Source organism: Mycteria americana, chromosome 6, assembly GCF_035582795.1.
Source record: "Mycteria americana isolate JAX WOST 10 ecotype Jacksonville Zoo and Gardens chromosome 6, USCA_MyAme_1.0, whole genome shotgun sequence".
Classification (NCBI taxonomy): Eukaryota; Metazoa; Chordata; class Aves; order Ciconiiformes; family Ciconiidae; genus Mycteria; species Mycteria americana.
Window position 1 is genome coordinate 28,665,460 of NC_134370.1, and position 16,295 is coordinate 28,681,754.

Sequence of the window (16,295 nt, forward strand, 5' to 3'; positions counted from 1 at the left end):
GCTATCTTGAGCTGTGACATCTAGGCAGTCCTGGTGTGCACAGAAGATGGAGAGCGAGGCCCTCACGTCAGAAGTGGCAAATGCGATGGCTCAGGCTGTGCAGCCTGGTGTGGCTCCGGAACGCTTCCCTGAGCTCCCCCGTCCATACTGCCGCTGCAGCGCCCAAAACCGGGGGAATCCAGGCTGCCGTTTTGGAAGAGACTATAGATTTGGCTGTAAAATCAAGGGTATGACATAATGTGCTTCACCTTCTTTACCACACGTGACTTAGGACACCATGGCTTTCTAAGATTCAAGAAAAAAATAATTCTAAGATTTAAGAAAAAAATAATTGTTACATGAATAAAGCACCTGAGAGGTGAATTGGAATTTGATACCCGATAGCTCTCCCAAAATAGTCACCAAATGCGGGGAGGGGTGTAGTCAGTGGCATTTTACAAGGATCGGGACTTCTGAACAGATTCCTTGATCAATCCTTTTCACCAATACCAATATCAAATCACGGGTGGTGAAACTTATGGACAGAATGATGATAAACAGGTAATGATGATACCAGGAAAATCAGGCACAGCAATGAGAGTGACTTGATAGGTTCATGTCTACAAAAGCGTTTTTTTATATAGCCAACTACAAAGCTATACTTCTGAGAACATGGAGGCAGCATGTATAGACAGAGCGAGTACTGCGTCCTCAAACCTGCGTGTTTGAAGGAGGTAAGGGCTGCAGTGGATGCAAAACTCAGCACGAGCATCCATTATGGTGCTGTGGCAAAAGGGCCACTGCGATTGCTGGGGGCAGGGAGCAGAAAGAGGGGGAAGCTCTGTTTTCAAAAAGGAGAGACAAAGGCGTGCTCTGTGTGGTTCAGGAACCGTTTTCAAAAGACTTTGAAAAACTAGGCAAGTTGCAGAAAAGAGCCACAGAAATTATTTGGACTAGAAGAAAATCCCTTATAAAAAGAGACTTTTTAGCTTAAAGGAAAATAAAACGGGAGGGGGCGAAAGAAAGGGCTGAGAGTGATTTAATTACGCTATATCAATGGAATGTGGGAAAAAATACCGGGTACTTAATTTACCATATGAAAGCACAAAAAGACACAACACCTGGATGTGAGGTGTGCAAATTAATACAGGAAATGAGGATCAAAGCCTGGCCAGTGAGGATGGTTAGCTTTGGACCAAGCCACCAACTGACGCGGGTCTTCCAGTCAAGATGAAATACCCCTTTTCGAAGACGTGCCAGAAGAGTTATTAGGCTAAATATGAGAGTAACTGGCTGAGATTTAATGACTTGTAGCATACGGGCTGTCAGACTAGATGCTTTAATGCTCACTTTTGGCCTCTGACTGCATTTAAACCCCTCTTTCCTGATGTGAATCTTGGCTTCCCAGCGCTCCTTATCATTTCTTTCTACTCTTGTTCTCAGTCTGTTCTTGGAGCAGTCTCTCTCCCTCTCTCCCTCCTTCTCTCTCTCTCTCTCTCTGGTTTTATTATGCCACTGCAGACAAAACCTGGGGTTTTTGAAGGTCCTGAAGGGAGTTAGACTCCCAGCTTCACCTGAATTCAAAGGGAACTGGGTGCCAAATGGAGATCTTGTGAAAGCCTCAACCCAGAGCCCTGAAATTCGGTGTAGCTTTGAAAACCTCATAAAAAGCAAGCTTGCTGATAGCAGGCTGTCTTGAGTTTTATTCCTTCATCTTAAGCATTTTTCTGATGGGGGTTCTATAAATATACACAATGATGACTAGAAATAAGAGAGTACATGTCTGGCTGTCACATACAAATTTTCTGCAAAGAAAATCACCACAGTTATTTTACTGGCTGGTTATCTCAAAGCAGCAAGTATCCAGACGGTTGTCTCCAACTGTTGTTATTAAATTCAGCAGGAAATCCATCCTGTCCAAAAGAATTATTAGTTTCCATTGCTCCTGGAAATGTCCGGAGATGTTAATTTGTGCGTGTTTGCGTTGCACAAGTAGCCGGCCAGTGAGTAGGGCCGTGGTTTGATCTTGTCCTCGAGCTCTGGGAGCTGGGTGGCAGCTGTAAAACCGATGTCAACGTCTAGGCCAGGGGGTTATTTATGAAGGCAAGTCTTCCCAAAACACCCCGATCGCTCCAACTATAAATATGTTTCACATCACAGGGCGGCATTTGAAATTAGTAGTTTAACATATCAAAGTGGGGCCCAGATGCCATTAGCGGCAGTCTTTGCCATGAAGAAGTTGGTATTTGTCAGCTATTTCTGCCCAGAGGTGTGCGAGATACCACAGTTTCCCCTTTTACTTACAAGAGGAAATAACTGTGGTGGCAATCTGGTCTTTGTCAGTGCTGTAGAAGCTCAACCACAAAGCAGTGGTCCCTTATTTATACCATAAGGCCCATCGGGGGTGGGAATCATCTACAAAAGGGAGCGGGAAGCAGAAGCAGGACCGGGGTGGGGGGGAGGATTTTGTCTTGGCCGACTGCCCAGAGCGGGGTCCCGCCTCGCCGGCCTCACCACAGCGCCGGCAAAGAGGGACCACCCTGGGGACCTGACCCCTCACTGTGTGGGGACCTGGGTGTGCTGGGGAGCCCTCGCCTGCTGCAGGGATGCTGTGCTCCCAGCCACCCTCCTTGCTGCCTCGCCCATCGGGGAGGCGACCAGACGGCAAGGCGGCCATCAGAGGTAATTCCCGGTGCTCTGCCAGTCTCCAGCATACAGGTTTCTCTCTCCTCCTTTCTACAGCACAGGAGAGCTCGAACGTATCCCCTGACTTCCCCACGGGACCTCGTTCCTTGGCCAGCAGACAGCTGATGGGATGGAGAAACCGGCATGCTCAGCCTTGGCCTGACCTCGCGCTGCAGCGTTACTTCTCAGGTCGTGTCAGCCATACCAAAATGATAGATGTCATCCTGGCGTAAGCCTGGCAGCCTGTCAGTGCAATTGCAGTACTCAACCACCAGCCCCTATTTGTCTTCCAGAGAGAGAAAAGCTCTAACTTGTTTAGAAAAGTTCAGATTTGTCTTTAAAACTCTGGTTCAGCTTGAAAATCATTGTGTTTCTGGCAAACTAAACACACAAACGTTTTTAAGGGGATGTCTGCATCAGGTCTCCATTTAGCGCTCTCAGTAACGCCACAGCCATGTATAGCTGTCTGGCAAAAGTCCTCTGGAGAAACACGACAGCACAGAAACACGCTGCCGCAGCCTTGAGAAAACAACCACGCAGCACTGACATTTTTCAGATGTTTGATTTTATAAAAGATCCTTCTGGACATAAATAAAACAGGCCTCGGTGAGCACATACACACATAACAGGGCTCGCTGTCAGCGCTGCAGCGTAACGCACGCTGCAGTGAATACAGGCTGCGGTCGGCGGCGCGGGGCGTCCGGCGGCACCGGTGGGGCAATGGAAAGGCTGGAAATGCAGCCGGCCAGGGAGAGCCGCAGCCCCCCGGCACCAGCACCAGCTGGGTCTGGGTCTTGTGGGAATTGCTCTGGAAGCACGCCAGCAAGTTGCACCTCAGCCAGAAGGCAAATCCCTGGGCTGGCTTCGGAGGCAGCAGGCAGCGTCTCGGAAGCCATCAGCATTCCACTGTGTCCTTTCCATCTCGTCCTGGGTGCACGATGGTGTACCCAAGGACCAGTCAGCCTGGCTGGGCTTGCCCTGATGTCGGTGAAACCTGCATAACCTCCTTTCCAGCATGGGACCGGTCCGCAGCGCTCAGAAATAGGGACCGTACCTGTCCTTCACCCAGAGAAAACAGTTGATGGCCAACAAGGCTTGATGCGCTGAGGTTTTAGTTGCACTGAAGCTGACCATTTCATTTATTTTTAAGAAATGGTTTCAAATACGTGTCTAACTTTAGAAGGGCAGTGGATTGTTATGCCGTAGTCAGCCCCACGCTTGCTTTATAAATCATGAATAAACGTATGACAAACCCTGCAAGGCTTTGGGTTTTACCTGTTGCGCTTTACTGTCACCTCTCCTTATGGCTGGGATGCCTGTGTCAGCCAAGGAGCACTCCTCCAAAGGCTAACAAAACCCCTGCTCTGATCCTCTGCAGACGGTCAGGGCACGTTCCCGGGCGTTGCCCAAATACTCCCGTGGTCACCAGGGTGCCTGCCGGTCTTGCTTTCCTCTATACTATGCTGCCAGGTAAATGGGGCTGGCACTGAACCAAAGCAAATGGTTATTTAGTAAGGTCAAGTTTTTCTAGAAAATAGGTATAGAAAAACAGAGGTATAGAAAATAAAGCACAGAACCCAAAACTTTGAATAGCAACAACAGAATTCTTTTTCCCTCTTACCCGAGTACAGTTTCTCCAGCTTGGAGCCCCAGGGATCTGTAGTCAAAGGCTCATACCCTCTCTTCCCTGTTTCCAGAGGATATTTCTGAACTCCAGCAACAATGACACTAATTTGGGGTTCAGAACTTCTCTATCTTTTGACCTTCCCTTTTCCCTCCCCTCTGCCTCCGAGCAGGTGGCCTGGGTACCCAGGTGTTTTGCACACAACCAGCCGGTCAGTGTGGCCCATGCAACGGCCTCCCCTAGCTCACACGTGGTTAGCTGGGAATCACCAAGTTTCTACTCAGCTTTTTTACCTTCTCCAAGTAGTTTGCTCGTCCTTCACAAAGCTTTCCATGGATTTATATGCTCCATATACAGAACATTAATTGCAAACTCATCAACTTTGGTACGTTTGCAAATTCTTGTGGAGAAATTAAAAAAGCAGGCGTGTGTTGTCCAGCTGCCTCTGGGGCAGCATGCCCTTACTGCCTTCTCTCGCCCTGGGAACTTCATGCCACGTGCACTCTCCACCATGGCTCCTGCAAATGAAGCAGGGCTTTGGCAATTAGTAACAATACTGAAATACAGCCATTCAAAAGAACAGCACTGCAACCACACATACAAGCTAAAAACGCTTTTCCAATGATGAGTTCAAGATGGATAAAACCCTTTACATGTTGCAGGGCTCCATACAAGGAAGAATTTGAAGCGTCGACCCTTAACATTTCCTATCTTTCAAGTGCTGTGTTTTACTATCTAATGGCTTACTGCTGACAAATCTTGATTATCTGGTGTAGTGAAGGATTGGGATGACCAAGACAAAGTAAAAACAAAGATAATACGAAGCATATGGCAATTAAACGGTAAGAAAATAAGAGCACTGTGGAAGACTGAGCAGCACCGACTTGGGTAGGGGTGGCCACGGAGGACCGTGCGATGGGAAAGGGCTGCAGTTCATCCAAGCCTTTTTGCAACTCACTTTGGACTCCCTGTGTTCCCAGTATGATTAATGCCCAGCCTAAGTAATCTGCCCGTGAGTGGTTGAGGGCTGTTTTATTTTCCTACACGGCCAAATCACTCCAATAAGGCGTTTTGCACTCCCTGTGTTACTGGTGATGGCTCAAAGTGAGGTCAGCACAGAGGAATGGCGAGCATTCCACACCGTTAGCCACCCCTGCAGACCCCCGCAAACCACGCTGGGGCTGGAATTGGCCACCCTGGCCGGTGGCGATGCCCTCCCGGCCCCGGCCCTGGATAGGCAGCGCAGGCTGGCTTTCCACAGCAAACGGGCTGCAAATGGAGTTCAATACAGGTGTATGTGGGGAAGTGACTCGGGAATCATTCCCAGATGTTGTAAAATGTCTCCAGCTCCCAGCCAAGCTGCTGGGGGCTTTCAAAACAGCTTACCACTAGCTGGAAAATGTTTATAGAGGGGAGCAAAAGCCCAGAACATTCATTCACGTTTGATTGCTCAGTGTGAGCCTGGATCCCTTCCTAGGGCCCGGGGTATTTGGGCAGGTCGGCTGCAGGGAAGACACACAAAGCCTTATCAGGCAGCTCATTCAGGAGTGCTTGTGACTTTCTCAGCACTACTTTCTGACCGGCTCTTTTCCAAAGTAACCATCCTTGCTCTCTCCCTCTGGCACTGTGACCCTGGAACAAGCGTATCACAGTTTTGGCATGTTTGGGACATGCTACCACAGTACAGCAATATTATGTGGCAAGCACAACATATGTTTTGGAAGAGAGTTTGGTTTATTTTAGCTGCTCCAAATTTACTTGACCTGTTTAATCCAGCTTTCACACTACATCATCTCAATCACTGGGATTGCTTTTAGGTCATGCCCCACACAACATGTGCAGCCAGCTGGCCTTTCATCTGTATGCTTAATTGTCCAAAATGATTTCCATGTGATTAATATAAAACCCCAACATCCGTGATAGGCCAGGCTGCTCCATCATCCACGGTATGTTTGGCAGGTGCAGGGTCTGGCCCACTGAGAAAGGAATAGTGTGAACAGGGCATGTTGGGGAGCCTAGACAGCTTCCTAGCTGGGTGTTATCCGATTGCTCCCCACCTAGGCTGGGTGTAAGTTAATATTGACTCAGGCACCTATGGGGAATGAGTGGGGGGCAAAGCTCATGGCGTGAGCAGCCCCGTCCTTCTCTGGATGCTGAGCCATGGCTTTGCATGGCTCTTTGCTGCTCTGTGTATGGAAACAGCAGCTCAGGCTAGTTCTGGCATGGGAGCCACTGCCACGCACAGGGGTACACAGGCATGCCTCTTCTTTTGGGACCTGCCCCCTCCGAACTCGCAGCATAGCGCTGCGGCCGTGGCAGTGGGAGCAGCGGTGGCCGGAGGCTGCTGCAAGCACTGCTGTGGTCCAGAGGCTGAGGTGCTGCAGGTGAAGGTGTGAGTGCCAGGAAAGTCCCGTGGCTGCTGCAGGTCGTCTCCGGCAGACACTGAGCTGGGGGACGGGAGAGCTGACGGTGCCCTGCTCACAGATCACACCAGGAGAAATGCCACAGGTGTCATCAAGGGATGAACAGCCACAATGGCTACACCCTCACCCTCACGCTGCTGCCTGTCATACCCGTGCTGTGGCTGTACGTGAGTTTTCTCTCTTGCAGGGACTTTAGTGTAGTACCCTGAGAGGGTTTCATTCCCCGTACAAAATGAGATGATTGCTGTCGGCATCATTTCTTTAAAAGGGAGCCGCTCTGTCCCCACTCCTACCCTCTGGTTTCTCCTGCCAACAGCAACAACCATCACCCCTGCCCGTCAGCCACTCCCTTGCCAGCCAACTGAATCATACTGGAGAGGGGAGGCTTTTTTGGGTGCTAAAACTTTACAACGCAAAGACTTACAGAATACACCCATATGCCTTGCCTGGAAACTGGCTCCCACCTCTGCGGAAAAAGCCAGGCAGTCTCAATTAGGCATTCATGGAAAGTGGGGACGAGCTGGGGCCGGAGCCAGCGGCTGCAAAAGTTTCCACATTTGCCAGCACTGCTCTTGCAGACCTGTCTGCTAACTCCGTCTCAGGCTCCTTCTCACTAGGCAACCAAATGTGCTAAAAGGAGAAATCAAGAAGAACATTTTCACACCCGGCTTACTGTGTTTGGGATTTTTTTTTGCTGCACTGAAAAACCCTTGCACCGTGTCACTTGTCTCCCCTAATGGTCAGCGGAGCAGAGTGCTCCCCTAAGCAATGTGCTTTCTGCCCTGAAGAGCTATTCAGTGGCTCCACCCGGCCAAAGAAACGAAGAGGGCTTCAAACAGGCCACTCATGGGGTAGAAAAATCAGATTCATCCCTGATGGGAAGGCCTCCTAGAGCTGTTGACCTATCTGAGGAGTGACAGAAGGAGCTCCGGGAAGAAGAAAAGGTCGGGATTATTCGACTGTAACCCAGCTGCAGGTGATCACGCTCGGGGGCTAACAGGGCAACCAAGAACTCAGCTCCCACTCCTTGCAAAGTAGTGCTGTCTGCCTCAGACGTGGCATGTTTGGTTCTCTCCCCAGCCAGTGACGGGGACTGTGTGAGAAAGACCAGAAACCACAACCATGACTTGATTACAGAGACCTTGCTTTGCTTCCCGCAAGGGCACTGAAATAGCCGTGGTCACGCACCTGCTTCCTTCTGATCTAGAGGTGGCCAGGGTTCAGCGCTGGCTGAAGCCTGAGTAGTTGGCCTAGCTATTTCTCCCTGTCCTTCTAACAAAGTGGAGGCCCTTCAGTGCTTCCTAAAGAAACGCTTCTCATTTAAACAAAAAAAAAAAAAAATTACTCAACACTGTAGAACAAATAATTTTCTTAAAAGTACCACTGGCAGTGGAGAGCACCAGGGTGTTTGCCTACGCCGCAGGCGGCGTGGGGCAGGGGCTGGTTGGGATGTGTGTGAGAATGCTATTAAGGATGTGGGGAGGAGACAGCATGTTCTTGTAATACAAAATGTTGCTTTTGAAAAACCAGGAGTGGTGCAGAGCACATAAAATAACTTCAGGCTTGAAATAAAGAGGCCACAAAAGACCAACAACTGTGAAATACAGGCAATAGGGGGAAGCTGAGAGAGGCAAGAGAAACCGAGGAGGTAGGAGGCATCTAGGGACTTGAAGTTTACAGTTCCAGTTATTTCATGCACAATCACTTACAAACTAAATCTATAGGTGAAGGAGCCTCTGCGGAAGTTGATCAACTTTATCATCTAAACATACATGTCTCATTCCAGTCACTGGAAAGATTTTAACCAGCTAGGATTTTTAGAAGATTAGTTATTGGGATTTTGTTGTTGTTGTTTGTTTGACCTGGGGAACAGGGCACAGCTTTGGAGTGAATTAATAGCAGATTTCTTTTTCTTTGCTTTTTTTCCTTGGGTCCCTGAAAGGGATTGGTGACATGCTAGAGACCAGGGAGTACCTGGGTTAAAAGAAAAGCAGTTTTTAACTCTTAAGAAAACAAGAATACCTGCCAGTAGTGAAAATGAGGTTTATATGCCCCTTACTGTAAAGTTAAACACTACCAGCTGTATTGTCTACCTTTACAAAAAGAACTCAGGTGACAAATTTCCCCTACTTTTCATATTTAGAAAGGTGTTTGAAATCTGCCAGGTTTGCTGGTAAGGTATTGAAGAGAAGATCAGGTTTATGAAGTGTATTAAGTTCTCATTTAAAAAAAATAAAAATCTAAGCTATATTTCATATGTAGAGCCCTTGAGGGAGCAAATCACACATACCTTAGACTGAACTTCACCTTTCCTGGGACTGTAAAGCCTTATTTGAGCCCCTATTTCTTCTCCTGTTGTGCTAAATTCTTGCAAAGAGGTGCTCAGGGCTCAGTGTAGGAAGGAAATCGGGGGAGGAAAAGTTCACTTTCTTCTCTTGGCTACATTTATTTCACAAAAGCCTCCAGATGTAACTCCTTTGCTCTGAATATTTCTGTCTGCCTCAGACTGACATTTCCTCCCCTTGTAGAGAGATGGGCAGAGATATTTATGGCAGAAAAGATAAATTGTAAAGTGTTTCCCAATCCAGCTCTGCACATCTCGTGCTTTCCCCAGAACTCCTGTGTGCTTTTACTCGTACAAGAACGCCTCAGGACTCTGAACAGCATGAGGGGCTGTCTGCATGTGAAGCTGTACCCCTGGAGTTAAAGACATCATTTAAGATCAGTAGATGGGGAAACATGGGTGCAGGCTAACCAACCTCCACGTTAATTCGGGATGTCCTTGGCTGTGGCTTGGTGCTAGGCAGAAGGGCGTAGTGTACCATGGCTGAAACCCATCATGGAAGCCCAACACAGCTTGGCTACCTCCCATCCCCATCGCAGCACGGCGCATGGCTCAGCCAGAGCCTACGACCTCATCCTTATGAGCTCCGTTCACTGGACCTTTAGGATGCCAGGAGGTGCTTAAACACCTCTTAGAAATTTTACTTGACTCAGTAAATTCCTTTGTGACCCCAGAAAACCATGTGGTGAGGCTAATCGAGGGCTAAACCCTCTCCTGCCACTTGGAGAGCAAGAGCGGGTGGTGTGGCCCAGCAAGCAGGAATGCAGTGCGTGGCTGTGTTTAAAATAACTTTAAACACAGCTAATTAGGACCAGCTTTTCAAACAAAAGTATGAATTTAAAAAAAAAAAGATACCAAACTAGCTACAGTAGTGCAATATTCAGTTGTAGACTACAAATTACAGTGGTGTTTCAATTAGTTTCCTGCCAATTCACCCAACAGAGCATGAGCATAGGTAAGTTGCAAGGTTTTCTTCCAAACTGTATATGCTGGGGAACTAACGGGTATTTCCCTGGGCATGTCTGTCCAAGCCTGCCCCGACAGCTGTCAGCTGCTTGATGGGTGCCATGCAAATGGTTCCTTACATACAGGGCTGAAAGTATGTTTACATTCATATATTGCATCTCCTACTGTCAAATAAAAAATAGTTCTCTCAGACCAGCCCAATGATCAGACCAGCACCTACTCTGGTATCTTCTTTCCTACAACAGCTTACTGAGGGAAAAGATTAAACATAGGCAATCAGCCTGCTCTTGGCGTCGTCTCTTGCTGCTGGCTGCTTCTGTGCTTTGGGACTTCCTCAGCCAGGGTTGCATCTTTGTGGTTAATAACCTTTAGAGGATTTTTTTTTTTTTAATGTGGTTTTGTAATTGGTTTTGCTCTCATTTATTCTTTTGACAGCTAGAATATCCCATGACTATGAATTTCAGTCTGATGTGTGAAATTTTTGTTTTAATTATGTTACCTCAGATAATTTTATCCAAAATTCCCTGCTTCTAAAAGGAAAGCATTGTAGAAACAATGAATATTTCCTCCCTTATTCGTGTCATTATGTTATAGGCCACTATCGCATCCGCCCTCAGTGATCTCTTTTCCAGGGGATGGAGTCCCAGTGCACAAAGTCTCTTTGCACGGGGAAACTATTTCTTTCCTTTCATCGTTCCTGATTTTTTGACTTCTGTTTTATCCTTTTAGAGTGATAAGGATCATATAATGATGCTTTCTCTTTGGTTTCCTGTCCCTACTTCCAAATCCTCTATTTGCCTCTTCTTTTGTTTTTTAAACTATTTTAAACTATTATGATCATTGAGTTGAATTGTTCAAAATAACACCATGTGCTTATTCCTGACTGTTACTAGCTAATTTAAAATCTATTCTTGAATACGCACCATCTGGGGTGTCTTTCGCTGAGTGTCAGGGACTCTGTCAGCTACTACTCATGTTCGGGTTTGCTTTTGCTACTCTGACTCAGTGAATTGCTGTTCACCTCCCTGAGGAAGACTAGCTTAATCAGTTGGTTCAGTTCCTTCCAATCCTGAAAGATATTGGTGCGAGTGCATACTGGTTATCTTTATTTAACTCAGCCACTTTGACCTCAGTTTAATTAAAGCAATGCAAACACCTGGGATAGCCAAATGGCCAATGAAGTAACTACACCTTAGACCAAATAGCTGGGCAAGGTATTACGTGATATGTGCGATCACTGTATTCAAAAATTGCCTGGCACATTCAGAAACTTCAGCAGGGTACGTTGGAAAGCAGTTTGAATTGGTTCACCACAACGTGCGTTATTCAAGTTTCTGTCCAGCGAAGCTTACTTTTGCATATTTCCTTGATGAAATTTCTACAGCTGCCTAAGACTTAACTGTGTTGAGATTTCAATTAGTGTGAACATTAAAATGAGAGTTATTTGTCTCTCCTAGCTGTGAATTGAACTGTCCTTTGCCTCCCAGCTGCCTGTGAGGATTCCTGTTGGTGGCACTGATGTCTTTGCACTTTTTTCTGGTAGCGCTGTTGGAGAGGGCTGTTTGGATTTGCACTGCGGCAGGCAGCACCAGGCGGGAAGTGCCTGCACCTGGGGAGGAGCCGGTGCCCCCACAGCTGGCCAGCACAGCTGGAGCCCCCGCAATCAGGGCCAGCAGCCAATGTGAGAGAGGTGGGGGGAGACGAGGCCCTTTCCAGGGGCTGTGGGTGCCAGCTCTCTGAATTTCTACCTGAAGGTACTCAACAAAGGTATTTTTTTCCTATGCCCGTGGTATTTGTCTGTTTATCACTGTTTTATTTGCAGTAGTTTTGAGGCCTTACTTCCTATTACTTCTGCAGTGTTTTCCTGCATTATTACTTCTTCTCAAAGTTTTGCTGGCTGAAATCAAATGGAGCATAAGTATGTCTGTCTCCTTGGAAGTCCATTGAGTTGTACCTTCTTGTTATGTTGCAAAACTATAAGGAAACCTTACGAAAAGCTGGCTGGAGTTAGGTTTCCCATACCTGCTGCTCAGATGTGTTCAGAAATTGTGTAAGAGAAAGCTTTCTCATAGCATTCTAGTTTCTGTTCTCAGCTGGTGAAAAGGAGGCTAGAGTACAAAATAAAAGAAAATCTTTGGCTTGTACCCTACTCCGCTTAAAACATCCATAAAGTTTTTGGCTATGATTTGCTTTCCCTGTAGGCATGGGTTTTGGTTGGGTTAGCTGGGCATGTAAGCTCCATTTTTACCTTTTATTAAAACAAAAAGGAAAAAAGTCAATGATTACTGCATTTTATTTAGCTAAGCTCACGGTGCAGAAGCAAAGTCTCTTGCTGCTGCCTCTGTGGTCTCCTCATCAGCCACAGAGCCACATGCCTGGGCAGTGCTTTTAAACAGGGGTGGCTGATGGTGTTCTGTTCTCTTGCGGAGCGATGCTGGCCATCTCTGCTCACCTGGGCTACAAATCAGGGATGCTCTAACCCCTCATGAATGTGATTGCCTCAGCATCAGTGTTGGCCCTTTGGAAAAAGACCCAATAAATGCTGACTGAGGTAGGTGTTTCTCAGCATATTCAGTTACTAAAAATGTCTCCTGAAGTTTGTAAAAGGATTTTGAGAGCTATGTTGTTTGAATGAGGTTTTGCAGTTTTGGTAGGTTCTATCAAGACCACTTTTCTGAGTTTTGTTATTATCTGAAGTGTTTTTGAGATATGGATGGTGAGGAAGAGAATTGCATTACTTTCAGTAAAACAAAAGTGCTTGGTGAGTAGGTGTGGGCCCAATAGCTGGTGTTACCGAGACAGGAGTTTGCAAATGATCTGTTTCTCTAAGTTCAGGAGGTGAATACTAGGGAAAAGCAAAGCTGAATGTTGTATTCTATTTTTTCAGGACAAAAAACTATGTACTATGTGCTTCTCAGGAGTAAGGATTTTATATGTTCTTCCAGTTAGGAGGTTTCTTCAGTTCTTGATGTCTTAGTTCTTAGTGGAAAGACCTGACTGTCAGCATTCAGCCCTCGGTGTTTCAGGTTCCTCTCCTGCCAATGTCTCTTGTGTACATCCTTCTTCAGAGGGATATGGAGAAAGGAGGAGCCTTTTAAACTTACGCGACTTGTGTTACATGGCAGTGCATGCTCCGTGTGGGGGGGCTCTGAGCAAGACTACACAAATGTAACATGCAGACTGTTTATCCTTCCTAGTTGCAATTTAAGGTCTAGTTCGTACACCTGCTAATATACTAGAAGGATCTGAGATGGGGGTTTTGATATGATGTGCCTAACTTTAAAACTGGTAACCTTGGTGTACTGTTTAAATTGTTTTTCCATGAAGAATAATGAAACAGCTTTTTATTTCAAAGTATCAGTGCTATATGAAATCCCTGTTATGAAATCCCTATTATTTTTCTTAAAGTGGGAATTATTTGGCCCTTCTGTTACGAGGAGGGTGTTGCATTGCCTCTTGACCTCATTCACATAGAGCAGGAAGGTGAAGCGCTTGGCAATGAAAAACGAGGGAAAAGTAGTTTGATCATTACAAAAATGATCGTCGACAAATGACGCCATATCGTTTGTGTTAATTTACTTTTGTTTTAAATGTGAAAAAGTCATTGCTTTGAGGAATCACAGAAAATGTGGTAATAGGGAGCTAGGACTTCGCGGTTGGTCTACTCAGCGTTTTTCCGGTCTCAGTGGAGTGCTAAATCTGAGGTGTTGGCGTTTGGGGAGCCCCCAGTTCTTCTGGTGGAAAGTTGTATTTCAGTTCCGAGCTTGGCTTTTGTGGCTCGTGTTTGCTATGGGAACAGTGCTATTGGCAAGCTTTATACTGAAGAGCAGTGTGTTTTGTTTTTCAAGCAATAATTTACCAACTAGCCCTGAATATGTGCTTTTCCTTTCCATGGGAGGATGGGATTCCTTTTCCATGGGATTCCTTTCAGCTGGGAGGATGTCTTTCATCATTTGATGAAATAGTCACTTTTTTCAAGGCTTCAGAATTGCACGATTCCTCCCGCCGCCCAACGCATACCCATGCACACACATGTGCACGCGTTCTTGCTCTCTCTCATACAGACTGAATGAGAAGAGCACTCAAATCTTCCCAGAAATCAGGCTTGCTATGTGATATAAATGGTGTCACTGTGGTAAAGAACTCCAAGTGTCAAATATGCACCATGTTTGTAGGGGTGATCAGGCATAGAAGAACTGTGTTTTTACACAGAAATTAAAAATTTTCTGTTTTAAATGAAGGGGATCTCTCATGTTAGAGGCAGGATACCTAAAGTCCAAAGTTAATTTCATGACAGCCTTATTTTAACTTCCAATCACAACAGTATTGGCGGTCTCGATAGAAATATTGCTTGCCATTGAACTTTGATTGGAGATGTGAGAAGATCATTGGTAATTAGCAACAAGCATTTAGTAGGTCTGGTTCTTGCCAACTTCTAGTGTTCGCAAAGAATGAATTGGATCCAATCCCCTAAATTTTAAGTGGTATAGCTTAATGACATTTAAAAACGATGAATGTTATTTTTCATTATAGCAACTTTCTGGCACCTAAGCTTTCCTATCCAACTATTAAGGATAGAAGTGTACTTTGTCTGGTTATAGGAGGTTTTTCCTTCAGAAGAACACTAGACAATACCAGGCTGTTAAAAACTAAGAGCTGGCATTGCCAAAAACTAAGGCACCATTAACCCAAGCTGTTGTTCCACCAGCAGAGGAGACTTTGGGTGAAGCTCTCTCACCCAGGATACAGCCAGGCTCGTTGCAGCTTAGGGACTCGGCTGCAGTGGAGAAGCTCTTCTCCCCATGGTCTGGGTCACCGTTATGCTGGGGCAGGTTTGCACTGCGAACACCAGGCTGTGGTTGGCCAGTCCATAACCAGGAACCCAACGCAGCTGGTAGTAAAATGTCAAAGGAAGGAATGTTCAAGAAAACCATACCACTCTCTTGCTGGTTTTTTTTGCAGTACTTTAATACAGCATTAAAATGCTAGAATACTAGAGGAAAGCTGTATACTATCCAGCAAATAAGGCACATGTCGGAATGCCATTTTATGGACAATCCACAACAGAGGTTTTAACAGTCTCTTTAGCAACACAGTCACCCGATGAGCAAGCTGTCATCTTGATTGCTGAAGCAGAACTGGTACCTCTGAGGCCTTTGTCCATAGGTTTTGTTTGTTTGTTTTAGCTGTACAAGTTTATTAACAGTTACAGAAAAAGAAATTATACAAATTGCCAACTGAATCTGACAAGGTCAGTGGGTACAGCTAAACAAATGTAATAATAATTAGGTTAATTTTTTTAAAGCTGAAGAAATTCATAAGATACAGTGTTAGTTTTAGCACTAGTACACAATGCAGTGAGTGCTGTACTAAATAACCTTCTAAAGGAAACAAGAATCCAGTACAGGGTTGGGCAGACCTCCCATTTTAGCATGGTAAAATATCAAACTAAAAACCCAATCCTTCATGATATAATCAAACTACATGAAATGTAAAGTGTAAAAATGCTTCAAATACGTGCACATGCATATTCTATATTGCTATGAGTTCTAACTAAAATAAACATAAACCCCTACAATAATCTACTTCAATCCCTTTCTCTTACATCCTTTGATTGATATTATTGCTGTAGCCGATACTGCATAGCTGAGCTCACAGTCTGCAAAGAGTTGTGAAAGTCAAGTTGTCAAACAGCGTCCCAACCAACTCTCTTCCCCTCTGGTTACGGGAAAGGAAAGAAGCACCATCTGAAACCCAACGCTTGTGCTTCGGAGTTTCTGAAAGCCAAGTCTCGACGGTGCTTTCAGCATCTTCTGTCTCTCACAAGGCCATAAAGTGACAATATACTGTTATTTGCTCCTCACTTGCTATATGTCTAGTGATAGCTTTTTCTAGCAATTCTTCCCCAAATACACATAAATAAACTGTATAAGCATTTTCATATAAGTCTAAGCACTTGAATAATACATTGGTTACTTAATACTGATATTTTCATCCAAGGATAACAAAAACAATATGGCTTAAAGAATTGCAAGGTTTTTTGTCAGAATTATGTACCAACTTTCATATAATATTTTATGTAGACAATATTTCCTTCTTAATGTAGTTCTGTTGCATACTTTATACAGACAAAAGCATTGTAAAAAAAAAAAAAAAAAAAAAGTAAATTACTTCCATAAATATTTTCTTGAGGATACGTCCTTAGTTCTGCAAAATACTTAAGAAAACTCTTACCTCTGTTAGTATCCTAGTTGAGAGGAAGGCCCTTCTGAAA